Consider the following 11,167-nt stretch of genomic DNA (forward strand, 5'->3'; position numbering starts at 1 on the left):
TCTTTTCCTAACTGAATACCCTTGATTTCTTTCTCTTGCCTGATTGCCCTAGCCAGAACTTCCAACACTATGTTGAATAGGAGTGGTGAGAGAGGGCATCCCTGTCTTGTGCCAGTTTTCAAAGGGAATTTTTCCATCTTGAGTTAAATTTTGTATAGGGTGTAAGCAAGGGGTCAAGTTTCAGTTTTCTACATATGGCTAGCCAGTTTTCCCAAGACCATTTATTAAATAGGTAATCCTTTCCGCATTGCTTGTTTTTATCACGTTTATCGAAGATCAGATAGCTGTATATGTGCAGTCTTATTTCTGAGTTCTGTATTCTGTTCGACTGGTCTATGTGTCTGTTTTTGTACCAGAACCATTCAGTTTTGGTCACTGTAGCCTTGTAGTATAGTTTGAAGTCAGGTAGTGTGATGCCTCCAGCTTTGTTCTTTTTACTTAGGATTGTCTTGACTGTATGAACTCTTTTTTGGTTCTGCATGAATTTTAAAAGTTTCTTCTAATTCTGTGAGAAATGTCAATGGTAGTTTGATGGGAATAGCACTGAATCTATAAATTACTTTGGGCAGTATGGCCATTTTCATGATATTAATTCTTCCTATCCATGAGCATGGAATGTTTTTCTATCTGCTTGTTTCCTCTCTGATTTCCTTGAGCAGTGGTTTGTAGTTCTCCTTGAAGGAGTCCTTTATTTCCCTTGTTAGCTGTATTTCTAGTTATTTTATTTTCTCTGTACCAATTGTGAATGGGAGTTCATTCATGATATGGCTCTCTGCTTGTCTGTTTTTGGTGTATAGGAATGTGTGTGACTTTGGCACACTGACTTTGTATTCTGAGACTCTGCTGAAGTTGCTTATCAGCTTAAGGAGCTTTTGGGTGGAGACAGTGGGGTTTTCTAGATATAGGATCATGTCATCTGCAAACACAGACAATTTGACTTCCTCTCTTCCCATTTGAATATCCTTTATTTATTTCTCTTACCGGATTTCCCTGGCCAGAACTTCCAATACTATGTTGAGTAGGAGTGATGGGAGAGGGCATCCTTGTCTTGTGCCGGTTTTCAAGGGGAATGCTTCCAGCTTTTGCCCATTCAGTGTGATGTTGGCTGTAGGTTTGTCATAAATGGTTCTTATTATTTTGAGATATGTTCCTTCAATACCTGGTTTATTTCTTTCTCTTGCCTGATTGCCCTGGCCAGAACCTCCAATTAGACAGATCAACGAGACAGAAATTAACAAGGATATTTAGGACCTGAACTTAGCTCTGGATCAAGTGGAACTGACAGACATCTTCAGAACTCTCCACCCCAAAACAACAGAATATACATTCTTCTCGGTGCCTTGTGGCACTTACTCTAAAATTGATCACATGGAAGTACACATTGGAAGTAAAATACTCCTCTTCAAATGCAAAGGAACTGAAATCATAGCAGTCTCTCAGACCACAGTGCAATCAAATTCAAACTCAAGATTAAGAAACTCCCTCAAAACCACACAACTACGTGGAAATCGAACAACCTGCTCCCGAATGACTCCTGGGTAAATAATTGAATTAAGGGAGAAATCAAGTTCTTTGAAACTAATGAGAACAAAGAGACAACATACCAGAATCTTGGATGCAGCTAAAGCATTGTTAGGAGGGAAATTTACAGCCCTTAATTTTCTACACGAAATGGTCAAAGTCCTGACAAGGCCACTGGAAAGCTGATCCAGCCTGACTTGCAGATCAGTATCAAACATCCTTTCATCTTTTTTCTGTTCTTCTTACCTGAGTCTTTTCACCATTATTGCCCAGCATATGTCTTGCATTGAAATAGTCAAAGATAAAGTGGGATGGGGATATAGGGAAAGCAGAGAGATGACATTAATACCAAACTACCCCAGTGTGTATGTGGTCCATTCTCACAGTATTTTCCCCACCTAAATACATATTCAGGGCCTGAGCATAGGCTTGAGAAAAACAACTCTGTACTCATGGAATAGGATTAACACCAAAATACCTTGTACTGGTGAGTCAACTCCCTCCTCATTTTGTGGGCTCCTTCGAGGCCTTACCGACCACATTTTCTGTCCCCAAAAGCCCAGTGGAGTAGAAGGAGCATCGGGACTGTGGGCTAGGGAGGAGAGGCAATTTCAGGCCAGACAGGCCCGGGGCTCTAGGGTGGTCCTCTTGTGCGTTTCCTTCCCTGCTTCATGGAGCCATGCCAGGGAAGAAGGTATACCTGCTCTTATTGAACTCTGGGGCAAGAGCTTTCATCATGGCCTCACTGCTGCCCCTCTTCTAAAAGAAGGTAGACATAGACCTCTAATCCTAGGAAACTAATCACTGGTCTGCACCAGACTCATTCTTTCTGCCACACCGCTTTTTCTCATTTCAAATGGTGGCTCACATTGGCATTGTGCCATCCCCACAGTTGCCCCCAAAAGAGGGCCTTTCCCTGTAAGGATCCACAGGAGGTCATAACAGTCCTCCCTCTTTGATGGCACCAGGTAGGGATGGTCTTAGCACCTCTTCCACTTTTCTGTCAGGAGAGGGGACCGCTGTTGGTGCCCTTCCTCAAGGCGGATCCCAGATCCCAGGTGCTCTCCTCAACTGTACCTTTTCGCTGAGCCCTGCACTCTTCCTAATGAATGCATGTGCTCTTTTCCTCTGAATATATAAAATATTTTACTCTCCCTTCGAAGCGGTGGGGAGTTTGGGTTGTTAAACTGGAAGTTCCCTGAATGAAGGGCCCCTTTTTTTCCCGTCTTATTCAGCAATGTATCTTCAGCACATAGTAAACAATACAGTCAGTCCAGGGTTGAAGGAGGTGAGGGGCTACTGAGTCATGAGAATTCCACCGGTACCTTCCGTTTTTTGCAGATCAATGCTAATTCACAGGTGTGTCTTTGTCTCTGCTGCCTGTAAGCCCAGGACTTAGATCAGAGTCAGCCATACAGGAGCAGCTCTGATTTTAATGGAGGAAGGGAATAAGGATTTTTAAAAATATATTTTAGAAAGAAGCCTGGGATATCTTATTATCTCATATTTGTAATGAAAATTTTGGGGGATACATTTAATTTTGATTGATATTAGTGGTTTCTTTTTCTTTTTCTTTTTCTGTCTTCTATTCATATTTACAACTATGCATTATTAAGTTCTTCAATATATTAGCAAACCCCTATGAATTCATAAAGGCCAATGAACAATGATCCAGTGGAATAACATGCAAGTATATGAACAGACTCTTCACAAAAAGACACATCAGTATGTTTTAAACATTTGAGAAAATGTTTAATCTCACTAATAATAGCAAATGCGAAATATAATTACAATGGTATATTATTTCTCATCTATCAGATTAACAACAAAACTTTTGACAAATTTTATTGGAGAAAGGATTGGAAAACTGGCACTACTGTATGTTGTTAGTGGAAATGCAAATTGTTATACCATCTGTGATGATTATTTGGCAGTTATCGATACACAAATGCACGTAGCCATAGACCAGAAATTGCACTTTAAGAATCTACCCTGAAGTAATATTTGCACATTGCAAAATACTGTGGATACAAGAATATTCACTGAAGATTTCTTTTAAATAATAAAAGATTGAAAATAATCTAAATATTTATCAATCTAAATATTGATCAGATTAAATAAATTATGGCATATCTTCATGCCGTGGTGTGTTCTGTGACAGGCTTATTGATGATTGCGTTTTCCTGTTTCATTGATGACTGCCTTTTTTGCTGTAACCTCACATGGTGGAAGGGGTAAGGGGTTTCTTTGGGGCCTCTCTTATGAAGGCACTAATCCCAGATATGAGTCTCGTCACCTCCCGAAGGCCCCACCTCCTAATACCATCACTTAAGTGTACAGTTCTGTGGGTTTGTACAAACGTATGCCTAGTATAACTTCACCACCACAATCAACATACAGAACATTTCCATCACCCACCTCCCCCCACCAAATTTCCTCATGTCTCTGAGAAGTCAATCCTTCTCCTCATCCTCTATAGGCTATCTCCAATCTGTTTCTGTGCCTATTGTTTTCCCTTTTGCAGAAATAATTATCAATAGTCCAGGGCATTTTCAACAGCCCAGTTGTCTTATAAATAGCGTGTTGTATTATAATTATCACTGCTTTTAAAATTAAAACACCCACTGATGTAAGGTATGGAGGGCTTTGCTCAACTTCAAACCTCATGGACTGATGTTATTCAACAAATGACATTTTCTTAACAGACTGATTGCCTTCAAATTTCAGTACCATCTACTCACTAGTGGGCTGCCATTGAGTCACTTACTTCATGTCAATTTCATTTTGTGTAAAATTTGGAAGGGAAAAAAATAAAACAAACAAAAAGGTACATTGTCCTTTGGGAGCTTAAAAAATAAACTATCTGGAGTCAGTGTATTTTAAAACTTCTTCAGCTGTTGCGAGAGGAATGGTGTTAGGTGCTTTGGCCAGGATACTTAACCTTTGTGTGCCTGGATTTCCACTTGTGTAGAATGAGGAAAATAAGTATATCTCCTTTATAGGGTTGTTGTTGTAAAGATTAAATAAAACACAACCCAGATAAAGTCCTTGAACACTGCTAGGCTCTTGTAAACACTAAAAAATGTGACCTATCATAATTACAATTTGAATTTATGTAGCCTGAACTTAGTACACGTTTAAGAAGACTTAATGATCTTACTGCCGAAGTATGTCTATCAATGGATATAATTTTAAAATCATCATTTATTTTCACAATAACTGCTGTTTTATGACTTATGTAATTATCTCAGGAACACTTCAGACATTTGAGAGATCCAAAGGAGAAAAGGTATCTTATATACACCTTAAAAAATGAGGATATCAGATAATAACCTAAGTATTTTATTAGCACCAGGCTTCGTTTATCTTTTTTGGGTGGCACGCGCTATGAACAGTAAGTTGAAGCAGGGAGATAAAAAAAAATGCCCTTGCTCCAAGGTTTTTACTTGGCCTTCAGCTTTTAGCCAGAAATCCCATTGGAGATTCAAGTTGATTTTTATTGTTAAAGGAATACTCATACTTCTAATCTTACATTCTACCAATAAGTGACTGAATGCTTTCTCTAAATACACCTCACAGCATTGCTTGAGAGCTGAAAGATCCAACACACATTAGCAATTGTTAGTAGTAATTTTAGGTACTTAATTATCCATTCACTGTTAATCACTTGGTGCATATTCTTCAGATTGTTTCTCTTTCTGTAATGTATTCTCATATATCAAAACACTCCAATGTATATACACATAAAATACATTTCTTTGCAAAATTGTGATTACCCTCTATGTAATATATTACCTTACCTGTTTTCCTTATTATGATATCTCTGGATTTTTATTTGCCATTTCATTTGGTTGAGCACATTTTCAAATGTTTATTGTATATTTACATAGTTCTTTGTGCTTTCTGTTGTTCTTATTTGCCAATTTCTCTATTTGTTAAGAGATCTTTATATACCAAGCATATTAACCCCATGTCTTCAATATAGGTCATAAATATTTTCCTACACCTCTTTTTGTTTGTGTATGTATGTATATATGTGTGTGTATGTGTGTGTATATATATATATGCACTTATAACTTTATATGCTATTTATGCAAATTTGTATATGCTATATATAGAGAAAGCTATACCAAAGACATTAATATGTAGTTATATGTATATAAAGCCATATGTATATATACATGTATCACTATACACAAAACATTTCAAATTTTATAGTTTTTTAAATTTTAAAATGTAGTATAGTTCACTATTTAAGAGAAAATACAAACAATATACTTGAGGACATTGAAAGTCTATCCACATGATGGGATAGAAAAATATTGGGATGTTTGGTATTTCCAGGACTTGAGTCCCTGAAAAGTAATTCACATGATTTTTTCTCTGAGGAAAGTCACTTCTAACACTTGATATGAGTCATGGTAATAAAAATGGTAGGATCAAGGGAGATAAAAAATGTATAATACCTGGAATATAGTATTTCTAAAAGTTTTAATACCCTACCCCTTACTTCAGTTTTTCTATGTCAACAAACTGTGTTTCTGCCTGAATGACACAGCATCTCAGGGACTAGTCATTACCCATGACCCCCAACACCTAGGCCTCTTGGTACAGGGAGCAGGATTTCACCTACACCATCATTATTTTCATCATCAATAGAGTTGTTAAGTTAGTGAGGGCCACATCTTGGATTTGAACATGATGACATGAACAGTATGACATGGCTTTAGGGCCAGTACTCTTAACCACTGCACCACAGAACCTCTGTCCCAGAGATATTATGATCACCAGAATCAATGATTCTGATTCATAAATGAGCATTTATGTAGTCACTCAACATCCTTTGTGGCCTATGTGCTGTGAAATATCAAGATAACCACTGAACAAGGTCTAGGTCTGTGTGGAAGTTATGATGACCTCTCTAAAACTACATTAATGTATAAAGGAGAAGGGAAACCTCACTGGAGATGTCAGAGTCTCCTTGAAGAGGAGCTGTACCCAGAACAATGGACAGGACTTACGGAGTCTGGATGGGTGGAAGGGAGAGGGAATCTAGTATGACTGGAGTGAAAACTGGTTTCCAGAGGAAACCATATTGATCCAGAGGAAACCACAGACACTAGACTGTGGTAGGGAGTTAAGGCTGAAGACAGGGTTGCTGTAAGTGAGGCTTGGCTCTTTGCACTTGTGTAAAGCACTATTACACATGCCTGGGATTTCTACAGGAGAATCTTGTCATGAATGAAGTTTTCTAAAGTAAATTTCCACGTGGAAGTATATAATAAAGAGTCTAACTCTTGTTTAAAATATTTGCTGACAACTTTTAAGCCTCAGTCATGCATCTTTCCCTTCTGCCCCACACCAGGTAAGCTTATAAGAAAGTCTAGGTGCTCTGTCCTTCAGCACCAGTAAGAGATTCAAACCATGCAAGCCCCTGATTGTGCACAGGAACTCTCACCCTGGCCCTACCCCTTAAACAACACACAAATCTCAAGTCAATCTCCAATTCTTGGTCTCTCAAGCCGTTTTTAGACCAGCTTGGGGGGCCCACCGTGCCCTCCTGAGAAGGCTCATTATGTTAGTAATAAATCTTCTCATACCCTCTTGCTGTGTGTGTGGCATTATCAGTCTTGACATCTGAATCTGATTTTAGGTGGATTTCTATCCTGTTACTTCAGGTGGCTACAAGAAAAGGGCATACTGGGAAGAGTATGATGTACTCATATATTTAGCACTAAGTTGAGGATAAGGAGAAAAATTTATGGCCTTATCGGAGCGGTGCCTCAAATTTGCTCAACATGTATTCCAGTGTGCAAAAAATATGTAGGGCCGTTGTCTCTTTAACTGGTTTGATCATCTTAATTGGCTCCACCTACATCTGGCTTTGCTTAGTTCAGCATTCTATGTCTGTCCTGTTGAGAATACTCACAGTATCTTAGGTTAACCTTCCCCTTCACCGAACCATTCTCTGTCATGATGCTTTGGGTATATGGGTAGTTGTATTGTGGAGGCGGGGAGGAAAGGGGCAATGGTGCTGGAGAAAACAAAGGCTTCTAAAATTCAGGGGCTTTTCTCTGTATTTTCATTTGCTTCTTGCTAGAAGGTAAATACTCTAGGCTGATCTCTAGATTGGTGACTGATGATGTACAGCTAGTCCTGGTGGCTTTAGGAGGGTGACTGCCTGACATCCATAGCTTGGTCATGTGGGCCATGCCATTGTAGCCACTGGCCTTGTGGTCACTCATGACCGTGACCTCTTTGCTCTGACCTTTGTCACAGTAGGTAAGCAGTAAATGGGAACTTTATTAGGAGAGTGGATAGATAGATAGATAAGTAGATAGTTAGAGATACATAGATACACAAACATATATGTACATATATTTATAAAATGATATTGCAATTCAAAAACACATGATAAGTACAAAGGATGGGTTTATTGTCAGTGAGGGGTGATTAAGGACATTACCTAATTACGATTATTGTAAGGAGAAAATGAGGTCATCTAATTAAGTGTTATGTATTCAAGCTTCTTAACATTAACCTTCTATAATGTTATGGGTATTATGGATTTATATGGGATTATACACAATGAGCTATATATATAATTCATAAACACAGATACATAGTCTGAAAAGCTTTTTGCAATCTTCTTTTTAAATTAAAAAATATATGATTAACATTACTTTAGGGATGTGATTTGCAAGCAGTGGTATCCAGTGTTATCAAAATATAATCTGTTACTTTTGCAGATTTCAAAATTCATTATTTATTCTAAATATAACCCCTAATACAATAGACATGTTTTTATAGAAGAAAATTACCATGTTATCTCCCTCCCATCCCATTCCCACAAGATGTCTATGCTTTTTTAAAAAAACTGAAAACATGTTTATTTCCCCTTCATTTTTTAATTAAGCATTTTATTTTGAGATAATTATAGATTCTGCAGTTGTAATCAATAATGCAGAGCAATCTCTTATGGTATTTACATAGGTTCCCTCAAAGTTAATATCTTGCAAAACTTTAATACATATTGCAAGCAATGTATTGATATTGATAAAGATACAGAAGTTTCATCACTAGAAGGGTCCCTTGTGTTGCCAAGATGTCCACTCTTGAAAACTAAGTTTATATTTCCCATATATATTTGTGTATAATATATGTATTTTTATTTGAAAGTTTTATCTATTAAAATATTGATAATAAAGTGTTCCATTTTAGTTTAGAACATACAAATACAAGTTGTTCCTAATATTTTTTCTCTATTTCTTGTGATTGATGCTTTTGATACCTTATTTAACAGGAAAATACTTTCTAATAGAGGAAAGTAAGAGGTATTACTGAAGAGCTGTAGAAACCATGAACAAAGCACTAGAAGTAAATATCTATTATTACTATGATTTTCAAACAATGAAATTCATATATGTATGTTAATATGTAAATATGTATTCTTTTTAATCTGTTGGATCTTATTATATGTATATTCTGAAATTTGCTTTTTCATGTATTTATCTCTTGTTTTTTATATATACTTTAAAATGTGTATATATTTGAATTAGTTTAATATTTCTTTGAAATATATAATAGCTGGCCATAGACATCACTCTTTCAGCTAAGTCATATTTATTTATATGTCCAGTATATTAATCTTCTCTCACTAAAATACATTACAAATACTTTTCCAATTTTTCACTTGCCATTAATTTTTGGTTGTTTTGCAGAGGGGGTAGAATATATCTTTTGAACTTTAATAGTTTCACTTCAACAGAAAACAGTTAACTATAGAAATAACTGTCCCTGGCACCAGTGTACATTTATCAATTTCTGATTCCCAGGCTATTATCATGAATAAAATTTAGTGACCCTGCTGACACTGCAAGGAAGTTGAGGATTTTGCCTCAATTGTGCATGAAATTATGGAGCCTGCGATCAAGTTTGGAAGGGAAAGAAAGTGCTAGAAGGTCTGAAAGTGGGAGAAAATTAGAGAGATCAAGGAATGGGAGGTTAGTGAGAGAGACAGAGAGCATTAATACTTAAATAAAATGTGAAAAACCATAGGAACATAATTAATCTTGTAAATTAATATATGTCTCGCTGGAAACCTTCATTTCATTCTATGTTCTTTCTTGTCTCTGCTGCTTCACCCTGTAGTTGAACATCAAATCCACAGTTTTCTTATTGTGTCTAAAAATGGAGAGAGTGTACACAGGAACTAAAGATTGGAGTAAGAAAAGGGGTGTTCCAAGAGCACATCTATCCATGACCAGAGGAAAATGGTTGAGTCATTTCCCTTTTACTGACTTCAGGTCTAACTATATTTTTACATTGAGTATGAATCTATGTTAGAGTTGAGGGTGGCACAGGTGAGTGACTGCATACCAAAATCCTGAGTTGTATTAACTATGTTACTCCTCTGGGCCTAATTTTTATCTTCTTTTAAATGAGAATAGCACTAATGCTCATGCAACATGTTTTGGAGATTAAAATAAAAGACTGGTGGTTAAATGAGTGTGCAGCTATTCCATACTCAAGACTTTGAGGCCCCACTGTCTAGTTTCACATCTCAATTCTGCTACTTAGAAACTGTGACTTTGGGTATACAGTCGTATGTGATGAAGAAGACCTTAGGGTTAGCATTTGCTCGGGAGCATGAGACCACAAGGAATTGTGGGAACTGGCAGGAGGATGAGAGACTGGAAGACCACAGGGTCTGAGCTGGTTAGAAAAGGAGGTCAAGGGTGTGGAAGCCTGATGATGTACAGAGAGGAAGTAGAGAGGCCATGTGATGGGCTCCATGATTCCTGCACACAAAGGAACCCAGGCAGCTCTGAGCTCTGAGTGCCTGAACAGACACTGTGGTTGATAAGTAACATGTGAGACCATCTGTAGTCCCCACGACGAGGCTGAGAAGTGCACAGTGTGGTCTCTGCTCCCTAGGTGAGAGGACCAAGGCTTAGAGAGGTACAGGAGCTTGTCTTTGACTATTGAGGCACTACAGGGAAGAACAAAGTTGGCATTATTCTTTATGTGATTGCAACTATACCCTTAGTTCCTAGTTTCAGGAGATTAACACTCCAACATATGGCTCCTGAATGTACATGTACATAAAGAATTGAAAAGTGGCAAGTGGTAGGAAAGTGGCAACTGATAGGAAATAAGATATGCCAAACATGAAAGTGGAGGCATAATTTCTAAACTGGTGGTACCTCTCCTATGTAATAATCTATAGGGTTGTGACTTGAAAACATCGTACCACTATTATTTTAATTTCAAAAAGTGTGCCTGCTGATTGTCTATCGTGCAAGTATTACAGAAGTATGGAACATAAATTGTGCAAATGTCCCATTCAACTCTTGCCTGCAATTCGGAACTGCTAAATGCCAGTTGTTGAGAAAGTTCCTACCGAAATGACCATAACCTGAGATTCTGTGCTGCTGCTGTTTGCTTAGAAGTGAAAACAAGTGGCTAAACCCATTCAAGAACATGGACATGGAGCACCCGGTGTAAGCTCTCTGAGGAATGAGCTGGGCGGATGGGCTGAGTCTTCCCTCCCCCTGCAGATGCTAACCTGAGACTCCTCCTCGCATAGTGCACCTTCGGGAAAGGGAGGGGTCGGGACGGTGGATGGAAGCCCCCGTTGTGCCAG

The sequence above is a fragment of the Piliocolobus tephrosceles genome, chromosome 12 (assembly GCF_002776525.5).
Source record: "Piliocolobus tephrosceles isolate RC106 chromosome 12, ASM277652v3, whole genome shotgun sequence".
Classification (NCBI taxonomy): domain Eukaryota; kingdom Metazoa; phylum Chordata; class Mammalia; order Primates; family Cercopithecidae; genus Piliocolobus; species Piliocolobus tephrosceles.